Raw genomic sequence first — 18,508 nt, 5'->3', positions numbered from 1 at the left:
TCACTGGTTCAAGTCCTGGCACAGACAAAGTTTTGCAGTCAGATCAATTGCAGTTCATTTTTTAAAGCTTGCTACACCACTTACATCAAGCTAGCAGTGTTTTTTTGGCCTCACTCTTTGATTCCCAACAACCACAACATTAAAAAGACAGAAGTTTGTGCACACATTACAATAACTTGTATGCCCAAATAAAACGTTTCGAAATATGGCATGTGTGGAGTCAGTAGCTCAGTCTATAAGGACTTGGCTTGGGAACAGGAAGGTTGTAAGTTCAAGCCCTGGCACAGACGAAGTTTTGCAGTCAGATCAATTGCAGTTCATTTTTTAAAGCTTGCTACACCACTTACATCAAGCTAGCAGTGTTTTTTTGGCCTCACTCTTTGATTCTGAACAACCAAAACAGTAAAAAGACAGAAATTTGTGCACACATTACAATAACTTGTATGCTCAAATAAAACGTTTCGACATTTGGCATGTCTGGAGTCAGTAGCTCAGTCTATAAGGACTTGGCTTGGGAACAGGAAGGTCACTGGTTCAAGTCCTGGCACAGACAAAGTTTTGCAGTCAGATCAATTGCAGTTCATTTTTTAAAGCTTGCTACACCACTTACATCAAGCTAGCAGTGTTTTTTTGGCCTCACTCTTTGATTCCCAACAACCACAACATTAAAAAGACAGAAGTTTGTGCACACACTACAATAACTTGTATGCCCAAATAAAACGTTTCGAAATTTGGCATGAGTGGAGTCAGTAGCTCAGTCTATAAGGACTTGGCTTGGGAACAGGAAGGTTGCCAGTTCAAGCCCTGGCACAGACAAAGTTTTGCAGTCAGATTAACAGTGGTTCTTTTTTTTTTAGCATGCTACACCACTTACATCAAGCTAGCAGTGTTTTTTTGGGCTCACTCTTTGATTCCCAACAACCAAAACAGTAAAAAGACAGAAGTTTGTGCACGAATTACAATAACTTGTATGCTCAAATAAAACGTTTCGAAATATGGCATGTGTGGAGTCAGTAGCTCAGTCTATAAGGACTTGGCTTGGGAACAGGAAGGTTGCCAGTTCAAGCCCTGGCACAGACAAAGTTTTGCAGTCAGATTAACAGTGGTTCTTTTTTTTTTTAGCATGCTACACCACTTACATCAAGCTAGCAGTGTTTTTTTGGCCTCACTCTTTGATTCCCAACAACCAAAACAGTAAAAAGACAGAAGTTTGTGCACATATCACAATGACTTGTGGGGTGAAATAAAACATTTCAAAAAAATTTTCTGTGCAGGGGCAGTAGCTCAGTGCATAAGGACTTCGCTTGGAAACTGAGAGGACACTGGTTCGAGTCCCAACATGGGTAAGTATGACAATTGGAATTGTTTGTCTGGAGCAATGAGTGAATGTATAAAAGTGCATGTCAAGCAAGACAAATAGAAAACTTGAGTTAATAAAGCACATGTTTATTTGTTAAAAATAATGGAAGTCATTTGGGGAGCACCTTGCTAAACCACTGACATGAAGCTAACAAGCTAGCAAGCATCACATGGTTAGCTCAAGAAATTCCAAAACAACCACAACATTAAGAAGACAATAACTTCAGTGCGCAAGGTGACTTGTGTGTGCAAGATAACCTGTGCAAATATTATACTTAACCTGTATGCTCAAGATAATAGCTTGCGCTCAAGATGCTAACTTGTGTGCTCAATAACTTACGTGCAAGATAATAAAATAACGTGTGCAATATAAGTTGTGTGCGCAAAATAATAAGTTGTGTGCTCAAGATTAGAATTAGAATTAGAATAGAGAGCGTAACTTTACCTGTTGTTGCTGAGGCATCGTCTCCAGTGCAGTAGGGGGCAGTAATGAGCTTTCATACTGGTTCAACTGCTGCCAGAGGAAGAAGGAGAAGAAGACACATCACATCCTGTGCTGGGTAGAGAGCATGCTCCTGAGTTCCCAGTGCTAAAGTGGTAAAAAAAGCTCTTTTACAGATAAATAAAACCTTCAAAATGTGAGATACTTCTACATATATATATATATTGTGAACACAGAAGACTCACGATGCAGCCAGAGACCCCAAACTGAGCAAGTTTTGTTTGCCTGACGAGCAACACCTGTGTGGTTCCTGCTCAGCAGCTCGGTGTGGTGCTGCCTCAGCCACAGGCACATCAAGGCTCCTCCACTCAAACTCACTCAAACTACCTCAAACTATGGAGATAATGCTGTGGAAATCTAAATGAAGGACTCTAAAAACGTGAGGAATAAAATGAAGGAACAAACCCGGAGATGTGTTTGGAGTCAGCAGTCTCAGAGAAGGTGTGGGAGCCTTCACAGGAGCAGAGGGACTTCACCGTTTCCGCCTGGACACTGAGGGAGGAAAGACAGAAGAGGTGAATGCCTGTTTCTCTGTCTCTTGGTGACTGTTTGCTAGCTGTTTTTGATATCTAATGGCTAACTTTACCTTCATAGGAACAACTGAGAGATGACTGAAAGTTCCCCACCATGTGCAACAAGTAAGTCACATTAATCTTGTAAGGAGTATGCTAGCTTTTCTCTGTCATGTCAATTAATTGTGTTTAAAAGTCTTGTCCCTGATACCTACATTAAAATATTTTTTGAATTGTCTGGTCCCTGCTTGTCTTAAATTTTGAACTTCCACGTCAAAATGGAGTCAGGTTCACATTTCCAGCATTAGCCCCTCTGTCTCTGAGCTTGCTAGCTTGTTTGCTATGCTACCTGAAAATCAACATTTCTCTTCTAACCCTGCGGATTTAGCTTTTAAAAGGTTGGCACATGAAATTTCAAAGCTAGAGGACAAAGCTAGCTTTCTAACATTGCTAATTGCTGCTAATAACACAGAGAAGCTAACATTGGCTACCAGGGCTAATGCTTGTGCTTGCTAGCTTGTTTGCTATGCTACCTGAAAATCAACATTTCTCTTCTAACCCTGTGGATTTAGCTTTTAAAAGGTTTGCATGTGAAAAATGAAAGTTGGAGGGTAAAGCTAGCTTTCTAACATTGCTATTTGGTGCTAAAAACAGAGAGAACCTGGCAAATGTTTGTTAGCTTGTTAGCTTCCTGATAATACACTGGTTTTAGCTTGAAAAAGTTGGAAGATAAAGCTAGTTTCAAACATTGCTGAATGCAGCTTGATCTCTGTCTCTGGGGTTTTAGCTTTAAAAATGTTGGCACATGAAATTTCAAAGCTAGAGGACAAAGCTAGCTTTCTAACATTGCTAATTGCTGCTAATAACACAGAGAAGCTAACATTGGCTACCAGGGCTAATGCTTGTGCTTGCTAGCTTGTTTGCTATGCTACCTGAAAATCAACATTTCTCTTCTAACCCTGTGGATTTAGCTTTTAAAAGGTTTGCATGTGAAAAATGAAAGTTGGAGGGTAAAGCTAGCTTTCTAACATTGCTATTTGGTGCTAAAAACAGAGAGAACCTGGCAAATGTTTGTTAGCTTGTTAGCTTCCTGATAATACACTGGTTTTAGCTTGAAAAAGTTGGAAGATAAAGCTAGTTTCAAACATTGCTGAATGCAGCTTGATCTCTGTCTCTGGGGTTTTAGCTTTAAAAATGTTGGCACATGAAATTTCAAAGCTAGAGGACAAAGCTAGCTTTCTAACATTGCTAATTGCTGCTAATAACACAGAGAAGCTAACATTGGCTACCAGGGCTAATGCTTGTGCTTGCTAGCTTGTTTGCTATGCTACCTGAAAATCAACATTTCTCTTCTAACCCTGTGGATTTAGCTTTTAAAAGGTTTGCATGTGAAAAATGAAAGTTGGAGGGTAAAGCTAGCTTTCTAACATTGCTATTTGGTGCTAAAAACAGAGAGAACCTGGCAAATGTTTGTTAGCTTGTTAGCTTCCTGATAATACACTGGTTTTAGCTTGAAAAAGTTGGAAGATAAAGCTAGTTTCAAACATTGCTGAATGCAGCTTGATCTCTGTCCCTGGGGTTTTAGCTTTAAAAATGTTGGCACATGAAATTTCAAAGCTAGAGGACAAAGCTAGCTTTCTAACATTGTTAATTGCTGCTAATAACAGAGAGAAGCTAACATTGGCTATGAAGGCTAATGCTTGTGCTAGCTAGCTTGTTTGCTATGCTACCTGAAAATCAACATTTCTCTTCTAACCCTGCGGATTTAGCTTTTAAAAGGTTTGCATGTGAAATGTTAAAGTTGGAGGGTAAAGCTAGCTTTCTAACATTGCTATTTGGTGCTAAAAACAGAGAGAACCCTGGCAAATGTTTGTTAGCTTGTTAGCTTCCTGATAATACACTGGTTTTAGCTTGAAAAAGTTGGAAGATAAAGCTAGTTTCAAACATTGCTGAATGCAGCTTGATCTCTGTCCCTGGGGTTTTAGCTTTAAAAATGTTGGCACATGAAATTTCAAAGCTAGAGGACAAAGCTAGCTTTCTAACATTGCTAATTGCTGCTAAATGCAGAAAAAAGCTATCACTGGCTAGCAGGGCAAATGATTGCTAGCTTGTTAACTTCCTGTTCATACACCTTTATCTATGTTACTGTGGTTTAAGCTTTAAAAAGTTGGCAAGTGAAATGTTAAAGCTGGAGGACAAAGCAAGCTTTCTAGCACTGCTAAATGCTGCTAAAACAGAGAGAAGCTAACACTGGCTACAAGGGCTTTTGCTTGTGCTTGCTTGCTTTATTGGTTCCTGATAAACAGTTATCTCTATCCCTGTGGTTTGAGCTTTAAAAAGCTGGCATTTGAAATGATAAGGCTGGAGGATGAAGCTAGCTTTCTAACATTGCTAATTGCTGCTAAAAACAGAGAGAAGCTAGGACTGGCTACCAGGGCTACAGCTTGTGCTTGCTAGCCTGTTAGTTTGCTGATAGTTAACTGGCTTTAGCTTTAAAAGGTTGTCATGAAATGTTAAATCTGGATGATTAAGCTAGCTTTCTAACTTTGCTAATTTTGCATGTGAAATGTTAAAGCTGCAGGATAAAGCTAGCTGTGTAGTGTTGCTAATTCTGCATGTGAAATGTTAAAGCTAGAGGATAAAGTTAGCTTTCTAGTGTTGCTAATTCTGCATGTGAAATGTCAAAGCTGCAGGATAAAGCTAGCTGTGTAGTGTTGCTAATTCTGCATGTGAAATGTTAAAGCTAGAGGATAAAGCTAGCTGTGTAGTGTTGCTAATTCTGCATGTGAAATGTTAAAGCCAGAGGATAAAGCAAGCTGTCTAGTGTTGCTAATTCTGCATGTGAAATGTTAAAGCTGCAGGATAAAGTTAGCTTTCTAGTGTTGCTAATTCTGCATGTGAAATGTCAAAGCTGCAGGATAAAGCTAGCTGTGTAGTGTTGCTAATTCTGCATGTGAAATGTTAAAGCCAGAGGATAAAGCTAGCTGTGTAGTGTTGCTAATTCTACATGTGAAATGTTAAAGCTAGAGGATAAAGCTAGCTGACTAGTGTTGCTAATTCTGCATGTGAAATGTTAAAGCTGCAGGATAAAGCTAGCTGTGTAGTGTTGCTAATTCTGCATGTGAAATGTTAAAGCTAGGGGATAAAGCTAGCTGTCTAGTGTTGCTAATTCTGCATGAGAAATGTCAAATTTGCAGGATAAAGCTAGCTCTCTAGTATTGCTAAATGCTGCATGTGAAATGTTAAAGCTGGAAGATAAAGCTAGCTTAATAGCATTGCTAAATGCTGCCAGTGAAATGTTGAAGCTGCAGGATAAAGCTAGCTGTGTAGTGTTGCTAATTCTACATGTGAAATGTTAAAGCTAGAGGATAAAGCTAGCTGTCTAGTGTTGCTAATTCTGCATGTGAAATGTTAAAGCTGCAGGATAAAGCTAGCTTGTCTAGTGTTGCTAATTCTGCATGTGAAATGTTGAAGCTGCAGGATAAAGCTAGCTGTGTAGTGTTGCTAATTCTGCATATGAAATGTTAAAGCTAGAGGATAAAGCTAGCTCTCTAGTATTGCTAAATGCTGCATGTGAAATGTTAAAGCTGGAAGATAAAGCTAGCTTTCTAGCATTGCTAAATGCTGCCAGTGAAATGATAAGGCTGGAGGATAAAGCTAGCTTTCTAACATTGCTAATTGCTGCTAAAAAAGAGAGAAGATAGCACTGGCTACTGGGGCTACTGCTTTTGCTTTTGCTTGCTAGCTTGTTAGCCTCCTGATGAGAAATGTCTATTTATGTCCCTGTGGTTTGAGCTTTAAAAAAGCTGGCATTTGAAATGATAAGGCTGGAGGATGAAGCTAGCTTTCTAACATTGCTAATTGTTGCTAAAAACAGAGAGAAGCTAGGACTGCCTACCAGGGCTACTGCTTGTGCTTGCTAGCCTGTTAGTTTGCTGATAGTTAACTGGCTTTAGCTTTAAAAGGTTGTCATGAAATGTTAAATCTGGAGGATTAAGTTAGCTATCTAACTTTGCTAATTTTGCATGTGAAATGTTAAAGCTGCAGGATAAAGCTAGCTGTGTAGTGTTGCTAATTCTGCATGTTAAATGTTAAAGCTAGAGGATAAAGTTAGCTTTCTAGTGTTGCTAATTCTGCATGTGAAATGTTAAAGCTAGGGGATAAAGCTAGCTGTCTAGTGTTGCTAATTCTGCATGTGAAATGTCAAAGCTGCAGGATAAAGCTAGCTCTCTAGTATTGCTAAATGCTGCATGTGAAATGTTAAAGCTGGAAGATAAAGCTAGCTTAATAGCATTGCTAAATGCTGCCAGTGAAATGTTGAAGCTGCAGGATAAAGCTAGCTGTGTAGTGTTGCTAATTCTACATGTGAAATGTTAAAGCTAGAGGATAAAGCTAGCTGTCTAGTGTTGCTAATTCTGCATGTGAAATGTTAAAGCTGCAGGATATAGCTAGCTTGTCTAGTGTTGCTAATTCTGCATGTGAAATGTTGAAGCTGCAGGATAAAGCTAGCTGTGTAGTGTTGCTAATTCTGCATATGAAATGTTAAAGCTAGAGGATAAAGCTAGCTCTCTAGTATTGCTAAATGCTGCATGTGAAATGTTAAAGCTGGAAGATAAAGCTAGCTTTCTAGCATTGCTAAATGCTGCCAGTGAAATGATAAGGCTGGAGGATAAAGCTAGCTTTCTAACATTGCTAATTGCTGCTAAAACAGAGAGAAGATAGCACTGGCTACTGGGGCTACTGCTTTTGCTTTTGCTTGCTAGCTTGTTAGCCTCCTGATGAGAAATGTCTATTTATGTCCCTGTGGTTTGAGCTTTAAAAAGCTGGCATTTGAAATGATAAGGCTGGAGGATGAAGCTAGCTTTCTAACATTGCTAATTGCTGCTAAAAACAGAGAGAAGCTAGGACTGGCTAACAGGGCTACTGCTTGTGCTTGCTAGCCTGTTAGTTTGCTGATAGTTAACTGGCTTTAGCTTTAAAAGGTTGTCATGAAATGTTAAATCTGGAGGATTAAGCTAGCTTTCTAACTTTGCTAATTTTGCATGTGAAATGTTAAAGCTGCAGGATAAAGCTAGCTGTGTAGTGTTGCTAATTCTGCATGTGAAATGTTAAAGCTAGAGGATAAAGTTAGCTTTCTAGTGGTGCTAATTCTGCATGTGAAATGTCAAAGCTGCAGGAGAAAGCTAGCTGTGTAGTGTTGCTAATTCTGCATGTGAAATGTTAAAGCTAGAGGATAAAGCTAGCTGTGTAGTGTTGCTAATTCTGCATGTGAAATGTTAAAGCCAGAGGATAAAGCTAGCTGTCTAGTGTTGCTAATTCTGCATTTGAAATGTTAAAGCTGCAGGATAAAGTTAGCTTTCTAGTGTTGCTAATTCTGCATGTGAAATGTCAAAGCTGCAGGATAAAGCTAGCTGTGTAGTGTTGCTAATTCTGCATGTGAAATGTTAAAGCCAGAGGATAAAGCTAGCTGTCTAGTGTTGCTAATTCTGCATGTGAAATGTTGAAGCTGCAGGATAAAGCTAGCTGTGTAGTGTTGCTAATTCTACATGTGAAATGTTAAAGCTAGAGGATAAAGCTAGCTGACTAGTGTTGCTAATTCTGCATGTGAAATGTTAAAGCTGCAGGATAAAGCTAGCTGTGTAGTGTTGCTAATTCTGCATGTGAAATGTTAAAGCTAGGGGATAAAGCTAGCTGTCTAGTGTTGCTAATTCTGCATGTGAAATGTCAAAGCTGCAGGATAAAGCTAGCTCTCTAGTATTGCTAAATGCTGCATGTGAAATGTTAAAGCTGGAAGATAAAGCTAGCTTAATAGCATTGCTAAATGCTGCCAGTGAAATGTTGAAGCTGCAGGATAAAGCTAGCTGTGTAGTGTTGCTAATTCTACATGTGAAATGTTAAAGCTAGAGGATAAAGCTAGCTGTCTAGTGTTGCTAATTCTACATGTGAAATGTTAAAGCTGCAGGATAAAGCTAGCTTGTCTAGTGTTGCTAATTCTGCATGTGAAATGTTGAAGCTGCAGGATAAAGCTAGCTGTGTAGTGTTGCTAATTCTGCATATGAAATGTTAAAGCTAGAGGATAAAGCTAGCTCTCTAGTATTGCTAAATGCTGCATGTGAAATGTTAAAGCTGGAAGATAAAGCTAGCTTTCTAGCATTGCTAAATGCTGCCAGTGAAATGATAAGGCTGGAGGATAAAGCTAGCTTTCTAACATTGCTAATTGCTGCTAAAAAAGAGAGAAGATAGCACTGGCTACTGGGGCTACTGCTTTTGCTTTTGCTTGCTAGCTTGTTAGCCTCCTGATGAGAAATGTCTATTTATGTCCCTGTGGTTTGAGCTTTAAAAAAGCTGGCATTTGAAATGATAAGGCTGGAGGATGAAGCTAGCTTTCTAACATTGCTAATTGCTGCTAAAAACAGAGAGAAGCTAGGACTGGCTACCAGGGCTACTGCTTGTGCTTGCTAGCCTGTTAGTTTGCTGATAGTTAACTGGCTTTAGCTTTAAAAGGTTGTCATGAAATGTTAAATCTGGAGGATTAAGCTAGCTTTCTAACTTTGCTAATTTTGCATGTGAAATGTTAAAGCTGCAGGATAAAGCTAGCTGTGTAGTGTTGCTAATTCTGCATGTGAAATGTTAGAGCTGCAGGATAAAGCTAGCTGTCTAGTGTTGCTAATTCTGCATGTGAAATGTTAAAGCTGCAGGATAAAGTTAGCTTTCTAGTGTTGCTAATTCTGCATGTGAAATGTCAAAGCTGCAGGATAAAGCTAGCTGTGTAGTGTTGCTAATTCTGCATGTGAAATGTTAAAGCTAGGGGATAAAGCTAGCTGTCTAGTGTTGCTAATTCTGCATGTGAAATGTCAAAGCTGCAGGATAAAGCTAGCTCTCTAGTATTGCTAAATGCTGCATGTGAAATGTTAAAGCTGGAAGATAAAGCTAGCTTAATAGCATTGCTAAATGCTGCCAGTGAAATGTTGAAGCTGCAGGATAAAGCTAACTGTGTAGTGTTGCTAATTCTACATGTGAAATGTTAAAGCTAGAGGATAAAGCTAGCTGTCTAGTGTTGCTAATTCTGCATGTGAAATGTTAAAGCTGCAGGATATAGCTAGCTTGTCTAGTGTTGCTAATTCTGCATGTGAAATGTTGAAGCTGCAGGATAAAGCTAGCTGTGTAGTGTTGCTAATTCTGCATATGAAATGTTAAAGCTAGAGGATAAAGCTAGCTCTCTAGTATTGCTAAATGCTGCATGTGAAATGTTAAAGCTGGAAGATAAAGCTAGCTTTCTAGCATTGCTAAATGCTGCCAGTGAAATGATAAGGCTGGAGGATAAAGCTAGCTTTCTAACATTGCTAATTGCTGCTAAAACAGAGAGAAGATAGTACTGGCTACTGGGGCTACTGCTTTTGCTTTTGCTTGCTAGCTTGTTAGCCTCCTGATGAGAAATGTCTATTTATGTCCCTGTGGTTTGAGCTTTAAAAAGCTGGCATTTGAAATGATAAGGCTGGAGGATGAAGCTAGCTTTCTAACATTGCTAATTGCTGCTAAAAACAGAGAGAAGCTAGGACTGGCTACCAGGGCTACTGCTTGTGCTTGCTAGCCTGTTAGTTTGCTGATAGTTAACTGGCTTTAGCTTTAAAAGGTTGTCATGAAATGTTAAATCTGGAGGATTAAGCTAGCTTTCTAACTTTGCTAATTTTGCATGTGAAATGTTAAAGCTGCAGGATAAAGCTAGCTGTGTAGTGTTGCTAATTCTGCATGTGAAATGTTAAAGCTAGAGGATAAAGTTAGCTTTCTAGTGGTGCTAATTCTGCATGTGAAATGTCAAAGCTGCAGGAGAAAGCTAGCTGTGTAGTGTTGCTAATTCTGCATGTGAAATGTTAAAGCCAGAGGATAAAGCTAGCTGTCTAGTGTTGCTAATTCTGCATGTTAAATGTTAAAGCTGCAGGATAAAGTTAGCTTTCTAGTGTTGCTAATTCTGCATGTGAAATGTCAAAGCTGCAGGATAAAGCTAGCTGTGTAGTGTTGCTAATTCTGCAGGTGAAATGTTAAAGCCAGAGGATAAAGCTAGCTGTCTAGTGTTGCTAATTCTGCATGTGAAATGTTGAAGCTGCAGGATAAAGCTAGCTGTGTAGTGTTGCTAATTCTGCATGTGAAATGTTAGAGCTGCAGGATAAAGCTAGCTGTCTGGTGTTGCTAATTCTGCATGTGAAATGTTAAAGCTGCAGGATAAAGTTAGCTTTCTAGTGTTGCTAATTCTGCATGTGAAATGTCAAAGCTGCAGGATAAAGCTAGCTGTGTAGTGTTGCTAATTCTGCAGGTGAAATGTTAAAGCCAGATGATAAAGCTAGCTGTCTAGTGTTGCTAATTCTGCATGTGAAATGTTGAAGCTGCAGGATAAAGCTAGCTGTGTAGTGTTGCTAATTCTGCATGTGAAATGTTAGAGCTGCAGGATAAAGCTAGCTGTCTGGTGTTGCTAATTCTGCATGTGAAATGTTAAAGCTGCAGGATAAAGTTAGCTTTCTAGTGTTGCTAATTCTGCATGTGAAATGTCAAAGCTGCAGGATAAAGCTAGCTGTGTAGTGTTGCTAATTCTGCATGTGAAATGTTAAAGCTAGGGGATAAAGCTAGCTGTCTAGTGTTGCTAATTCTGCATGTGAAATGTCAAAGCTGCAGGATAAAGCTAGCTCTCTAGTATTGCTAAATGCTGCATGTGAAATGTTAAAGCTGGAAGATAAAGCTAGCTTAATAGCATTGCTAAATGCTGCCAGTGAAATGTTGAAGCTGCAGGATAAAGCTAGCTGTGTAGTGTTGCTAATTCTACATGTGAAATGTTAAAGCTAGAGGATAAAGCTAGCTGTCTAGTGTTGCTAATTCTGCATGTGAAATGTTAACACTGGAGGATAAAGCTATCTTTAAAGTAATGCTAAATGCTGCATGTGAAATGATAAGGCTGGAGGACAAAGCTAGCTTTCTAACATTGCTAATTGCTGCTAAAAACAGAGAGCTAATTCTGCATGTGAAATGTTAAAGCTGCAGGATAAAGTTAGCTTTCTAGTGTTGCTAAATGCTGCATGTGAAATGTCAAAGCTGCAGGATAAAGCTAGCTGTGTAGTGTTGCTAATTCTGCATGTGAAATGTTAAAGCTAGGGGATAAAGCTAGCTGTCTAGTGTTGCTAATTCTGCATGTGAAATGTCAAAGCTGCAGGATAAAGCTAGCTCTCTAGTATTGCTAAATGCTGCATGTGAAATGTTAAAGCTGGAAGATAAAGCTAGCTTAATAGCATTGCTAAATGCTGCCAGTGAAATGTTGAAGCTGCAGGATAAAGCTAGCTGTGTAGTGTTGCTAATTCTGCATGTGAAATGTTAAAGCTAGAGGATAAAGCTAGCTGTCTAGTGTTGCTAATTCTGCATGTGAAATGTTAAAGCTGCAGGATAAAGTTAGCTTTCTAGTGTTGCTAATTCTGCATGTGAAATGTCAAAGCTGCAGGATAAAGCTAGCTGTGTAGTATTGCTAATTCTGCATGTGAAATGTTAAAGCTAGAAGATAAAGCTAGCTGTCTAGTGTTGCTAATTCTGCATGTGAAATGTCAAAGCTGCAGGATAAAGCTAGCTCTCTAGTATTGCTAAATGCTGCATGTGAAATGTTAAAGCTGGAAGATAAAGCTAGCTTTCTAGCATTGCTAAATGCTGCCAGTGAAATGATAAGGCTGGAGGATAAAGCTAGCTTTCTAACATTGCTAATTGCTGCTAAAACAGAGAGAAGATAGCACTGGCTACTGGGGCTACTTCTTGTGCTTTTGCTTGCTAGCTTGTTAGCCTCCTGATGAGAAATGTCTATTTATGTCCCTGTGGTTTTATCTTTGAGAAGTTGGCATGTGAAATGTTGAAGCTGGAGGTTAAAGCTAGTTTTCTAGTATTGCTAATTGTTGCTACAAACAAGTTACAAGTAGTTAGCAGGGCCAATGCTTGCTAGCTTGTTAACCTCCTGTTCATACACCTTTATCTATGTTTCTGTGGTTGGAAGATGAAGCTAGCTTTCTAGTGTTGCTAAATGCTGCATGTGAAATGTTAACACTGGAGGATAAAGCTATCTTTAAAGTAATGCTAAATGCTGCATGTGAAATGATAAGGCTGGAGGACAAAGCTAGCTTTCTAACATTGCTAATTGCTGCTAAAAACAGAGAGAAGCTAGCAGTGTCAATGCTTGTGCTTGCTATCTTGTTAGCTTCCTGTTAATACAACTTTATCTCTGTCCCTGTGGTTTGAGCTTTAAAAGTTGGCATGTGAAATGTTAAAGCTTGAAGATAGAGATAGCTTTCCAGCATGCTAATTGCTGCTAATAACAGAGAGAAGCTAGGACTGGCTACCAGGGCTACTGCTTGTGCTTGCTAGCCTGTTATTTGCTGATAGTTAACTGGCTTTAGCTTTAAAAGGTTGTCATGAAATGTTAAATCTGGAGGATTAAGCTAGCTTTCTAACTTTGCTAATTTTGCATGTGAAATGTTAAAGCTGCAGGATAAAGCTAGCTATGTAGTGTTGCTAATTCTGCATGTGAAATGTTAAAGCTAGAGGATAAAGCTAGCTGTCTAGTGTTGCTAATTCTGCATGTGAAATGTTAAAGCTGCAGGATGAAGTTAGCTTTCTAGTGTTGCTAATTCTGCATGTGAAATGTTAAAGCTGGAAGATAAAGCTTGCTTAATAGCATTGGTAAATGCTGCCAGTGAAATGTTGAAGCTGCAGGATAAAGCTAGCTGTGTAGTGTTGCTAATTCTGCATGTGAAATGTTAAAGCTAGAGGATTAAGCTAGCTGTGTAGTGTTGCTAATTCTGCATGTGAAATGTTAGAGCTGCAGGATAAAGCTAGCTGTCTAGTGTTGCTAATACTGCATGTGAATTGTCAAAGCTGCAGGATAAAGCTAGCTGTGTAGTGTTGCTAATACTGCATGTGAATTGTCAAAGCTAGAGGATAAAGCTAGCTGTGTAGTGTTGCTAATTCTGCATGTGAAATGTTAGAGCTGCAGTATAAAGTTAGCTTTCTAGTGTTGCTAATACTGCATGTGAATTGTCAAAGCTGCAGGATAAAGCTAGCTGTGTAGTGTTGCTAATTCTGCATGTGAAATGTTAAAGCTAGAGGATGAAGCTAGCTGTCTAGTGTTGCTAATTCTGCATGTGAAATGTCAAAGCTGCAGGATAAAGCTAGCTCTCTAGTATTGCTAAATGCTGCATGTGAAATGTTTAAGCTGGAAGATAAAGCTAGCTTAATAGCATTGCTAAATGCTGCCAGTGAAATGTTGAAGCTGCAGGATAAAGCTAGCTGTGTAGTGTTGCTAATTCTGCATGTGAAATGTTAGAGCTGCAGGATAAAGCTAGCTTGTCTAGTGTTGCTAATTCTGCATGTGAAATGTTGAAGCTGCAGGATAAAGCTAGCTGTGTAGTATTGCTAATTCTGCATATGAAATGTTAAAGCTAGAGGATAAAGCTAGCTGTCTAGTGTTGCTAATTCTGCATGTTAAATGTTAAAGCTGCAGGATTAAGTTAGCTTTCTAGTGTTGCTAATTCAGCATGTGAAATGTCAAAGCTGCAGGATAAAGTTAGCTTTCTAGTGTTGCTAATTCTGCATGTGAAATGTTAAAGCTGGAAGATAAAGCTTGCTTAATAGCATTGGTAAATGCTGCCAGTGAAATGTTGAAGCTGCAGGATAAAGCTAGCTGTGTAGTGTTGCTAATTCTGCATGTGAAATGTTAAAGCTAGAGGATGAAGCTAGCTGTGTAGTGTTGCTAATTCTGCATGTGAAATGTTAAAGCTGCAGGATAAAGTTAGCTTCCTAGTGTTGCTAATTCTGCATGTGAAATGTCAAAGCTGCAGGATAAAGCTAGCTGTGTAGTGTTGCTAATTCTGCATGTGAAATGTTAAAGCTAGAGGATAAAGCTAGCTGTGTAGTGTTGCTAATTCTGCATGTGAAATGTCAAAGCTGCAGGATAAAGCTAGCGCTCTAGTATTGCTAAATGCTGCATGTGAAATGTTTAAGCTGGAAGATAAAGCTAGCTTAATAGCATTGCTAAATGCTGCCAGTGAAATGTTGAAGCTGCAGGATAAAGCTAGCTGTGTAGTGTTACTAATTCTGCATGTGAAATGTTAAAGCTAGAGGATAAAGCTAGCTGTGTAGTGTTGCTAATTCTGCATATGAAATGTTAAAGCTAGAGGATAAAGCTAGCTGTCTAGTGTTGCTAATTCTGCATGTTAAATGTTAAAGCTGCAGGATAAAGTTAGCTTTCTAGTGTTGCTAATTCTGCATGTGAAATGTCAAAGCTGCAGGATAAAGCTAGCTGTGTAGTGTTGCTAATTCTGCATGTGAAATGTTAAAGCTAGGGGATAAAGCTAGCTGTCTAGTGTTGCTAATTCTGCATGTGAAATGTCAAAGCTGCAGGATAAAGCTAGCTCTCTAGTATTGCTAAATGCTGCATGTGAAATATTAAAGCTGGAAGATAAAGCTAGCTCAATAGCATTGCTAAATGCTGCCAGTGAAATGTTGAAGCTGCAGGATAAAGCTAGCTGTGTAGTGTTGCTAATTCTGCATGTGAAATGTTAAAGCTAGAGGATAAAGCTAGCTGTCTAGTGTTGCTAATTCTGCATGTGAAATGTTAAAGCTGCAGGATAAAGCTAGCTTGTCTAGTGTTGCTAATTCTGCATGTGAAATGTTGAAGCTGCAGGATAAAGCTAGCTTGTCTAGTGTTGCTAATTCTGCATGTGAAATGTTAAAGCTGGAAGATAAAGCTTGCTTAATAGCATTGGTAAATGCTGCCAGTGAAATGTTGAAGCTGCAGGATAAAGCTAGCTGTGTAGTGTTGCTAATTCTGCATGTGAAATGTTAAAGCTAGAGGATGAAGCTAGCTGTGTAGTGTTGCTAATTCTGCATGTGAAATGTTAAAGCTGCAGGATAAAGTTAGCTTCCTAGTGTTGCTAATTCTGCATGTGAAATGTCAAAGCTGCAGGATAAAGCTAGCTGTGTAGTGTTGCTAATTCTGCATGTGAAATGTTAAAGCTAGAGGATAAAGCTAGCTGTGTAGTGTTGCTAATTCTGCATGTGAAATGTCAAAGCTGCAGGATAAAGCTAGCGCTCTAGTATTGCTAAATGCTGCATGTGAAATGTTTAAGCTGGAAGATAAAGCTAGCTTAATAGCATTGCTAAATGCTGCCAGTGAAATGTTGAAGCTGCAGGATAAAGCTAGCTGTGTAGTGTTACTAATTCTGCATGTGAAATGTTAAAGCTAGAGGATAAAGCTAGCTGTGTAGTGTTGCTAATTCTGCATATGAAATGTTAAAGCTAGAGGATAAAGCTAGCTGTCTAGTGTTGCTAATTCTGCATGTTAAATGTTAAAGCTGCAGGATAAAGTTAGCTTTCTAGTGTTGCTAATTCTGCATGTGAAATGTCAAAGCTGCAGGATAAAGCTAGCTGTGTAGTGTTGCTAATTCTGCATGTGAAATGTTAAAGCTAGGGGATAAAGCTAGCTGTCTAGTGTTGCTAATTCTGCATGTGAAATGTCAAAGCTGCAGGATAAAGCTAGCTCTCTAGTATTGCTAAATGCTGCATGTGAAATATTAAAGCTGGAAGATAAAGCTAGCTCAATAGCATTGCTAAATGCTGCCAGTGAAATGTTGAAGCTGCAGGATAAAGCTAGCTGTGTAGTGTTGCTAATTCTGCATGTGAAATGTTAAAGCTAGAGGATAAAGCTAGCTGTCTAGTGTTGCTAATTCTGCATGTGAAATGTTAAAGCTGCAGGATAAAGCTAGCTTGTCTAGTGTTGCTAATTCTGCATGTGAAATGTTGAAGCTGCAGGATACAGCTAGCTGTGTAGTGTTGCTAATTCTGCATATGAAATGTTAAAGCTAGAGGATAAAGCTAGCTCTCTAGTATTGCTAAATGCTGCATGTGAAATGTTAAAGCTGGAAGATAAAGCTAGCTTTCTAGCATTGCTAAATGCTGCCAGTGAAATGATAAGGCTGGAGGATAAAGCTAGCTTTCTAACACTGCTAATAGCTGCTAAAACAGAGAGAAGATAGCACTGGCTACTGGGGCTACTGCTTTTGCTTTTGCTTGCTAGCTTGTTAGCCTCCTGATGAGAAATGTCTATTTATGTCCCTGTGGTTTTATCTTTGAGAAGTTGGCATGTGAAATGTTGAAGCTGGAGGTTAAAGCTAGTTTTCTAGTATTGCTAATTGTTGCTACAAACAAGTTACAAGTAGTTAGCAGGGCCAATGCTTGCTAGCTTGTTAACTTCCTGTTCATACACCTTTATCTATGTTTCTGTGGTTGGAAGATGAAGCTAGCTTTCTAGTGTTGCTAAATGCTGCATGTGAAATGTTAACACTGGAGGATAAAGCTATCTTTAAAGTAATGCTAAATGCTGCATGTGAAATGATAAGGCTGGAGGACAAAGCTAGCTTTCTAACATTGCTAATTGCTGCTAAAAACAAAGAGAAGCTAGCCGTGCCAATGCTTGTGCTTGCTATCTTGTTAGCTTCCTGTTAATACAGCTTTATCTCTGTCCCTGTGGTTTGAGCTTTAAATTTTGGCCTGTGAAATGTTAAAGCTTGAGGATAGAGCTAGCTTTCCAGCATGCTAATTGCTGCTAATAACAGAGAAGCTAGGACTGCCTACCAGGGCTACTGCTTGTGCTTGCTAACCTGTTAGTTTGCTGATAGTTAACAGGCTTTAGCTTTAAAAGGTTGTCATGAAATGTTGAAGCTGCAGGATAAATATGCTTTCTAACTTTGCTAATTCTGCATGTGAAATGTAAAAGCTGCAGGATAAAGCTAGTTTTCTAGTGTTGCTAATTCTGCATGTGAAATGTAAAAGCTGCAGGATAAAGCTAGTTTTCTAGTTTTGCTAATTGCTGCATGTGAAAAGTTGAAGCTGCAGGATAAATATGCTTTCTAGTGTTGCTAATTCTGCATGTGAAATGTTAGAGCTGCAGGATAAAGCTAGTTTTCTAGTTTTGCTAATTCTGCAATTGAAATATTAAAGCTGCAGGATAAAATTAACTTTCTAGTTTTGCTAATTCTGCATGTGAAATGTTAAAGCTGCAGGATAAAGTTAGCTTTCTAGTGTTGCTAATTCTGCATGTAAAATGTCAAAGCTGCAGGATACAGTTAGCTTTCTAGTGTTGCTAATTCTGCATGTGAAATGTCAAAGCTGCGGGATACAGTTAGCTTTCTAATATTGCTAATTGCTGCACGTGAAATGTTACAGCTGCGGGATAAAGCTAGCGTTCTAACTTTGCTAATTGCTGCTAAAAACACAGAGAAGCATGCACTGGCTGTTGTGTTAGCTTTAAAAAAGTTGGCACGGGATATTGAAGATAAAGCTAGCTTTGCTGCATTGCGAAATGCTGCTAAAACAGAGCGACGTTAGCACTATCTACCAGGGCCAACAAACTTTCCGGTGTGTTTAGCTTTAATATGTTTACATGTGCAATCTTAAAGCTGCAAGGCAAAGCTAGCTTTTCAGCATGCTAAACGCTGCTAAAAACACAGAGACGCTACCACTGTCTATCAATTACAGGAAATACACTAACATAAATCCAACTGTCTTTACAGGAATACCTCCATTGGGGTGTCTTGCACATGTCAACACCACGAGAGGAGCTCCACATCTCAAAGTAAGCACATGTTTATTGTTTACCTGCTTTTCTGTCTGTAGCTCACCTGTCCTCCTCCTGCTGCTAGCTGGCTGCAGAGCTTCCCACCTGTTCACTCTCCCTATGCACCTGCAGCCAGCCTTCTCCTTGATGATTTGGAAGCTCTGCTTTGAGCTCTATGTTGTATTTTGCTGTGTGCTGAATAAATTCACTGCTGTCCACACAGACACAGTCAGGGAGCCCGCCGAGGCTTTGACTTTTGCAGCGCTGACCCCCTTTAGCATTCCGTTGTTGACTTTTGGTGTGATTGTTTGGAAGCTTGCGCTGGAGGTGTGACGGCTGCTGGTGGGAACCTCCCCCTTGTGTTTCTAACTGCTGGCTGGGTTCTGGATGAGTCTGTGGTCTTGCTTTGAATTGTTCCAGCTCTCTGCTCTGACAGCGGGGAGTGAAGCCCGCCGAGGCTTTGGAGCATTTAAAGCTGGTTGTTCATTCACCTGTTGGCTG

General features: G+C 39.4%; 2 long non-coding RNA genes across 5 annotated transcripts in view; one reads left to right on the top strand and one right to left on the bottom strand.

The window, feature by feature from the left end:
- LOC117807961 overlaps positions 1-18,131 on the bottom strand; it is a 30,827-nt gene extending 12,696 nt beyond the window's left edge. For 2 of the 4 annotated variants that reach the window (XR_004630074.1, XR_004630077.1), the window contains exons 1-3: positions 18,049-18,131; positions 2,267-2,353; positions 1,805-1,873 (exon numbers count right to left, since the gene is read on the bottom strand). This is a non-coding gene — a long non-coding RNA (uncharacterized LOC117807961). Of the gene's footprint in view, positions 1-1,804; positions 1,874-2,266; positions 2,354-2,447; positions 4,392-18,048 lie in introns of those variants that run through there. The other 2 variants (XR_004630075.1, XR_004630076.1) reach the window with 2 other exon arrangements.
- On the top strand, positions 1,826-2,609 carry LOC117807963. Its single transcript, XR_004630080.1, has 2 exons — positions 1,826-1,956; positions 2,038-2,609. It is a non-coding gene; the product is annotated as an uncharacterized LOC117807963 (long non-coding RNA).
- Positions 18,132-18,508: the final 377 nt, after the last annotated feature.

This window comes from Notolabrus celidotus, chromosome 24, assembly GCF_009762535.1.
Source record: "Notolabrus celidotus isolate fNotCel1 chromosome 24, fNotCel1.pri, whole genome shotgun sequence".
NCBI lineage: Eukaryota > Metazoa > Chordata > Actinopteri > Labriformes > Labridae > Notolabrus > Notolabrus celidotus.
This window is presented reverse-complemented; position numbering and strand designations above follow the sequence as displayed.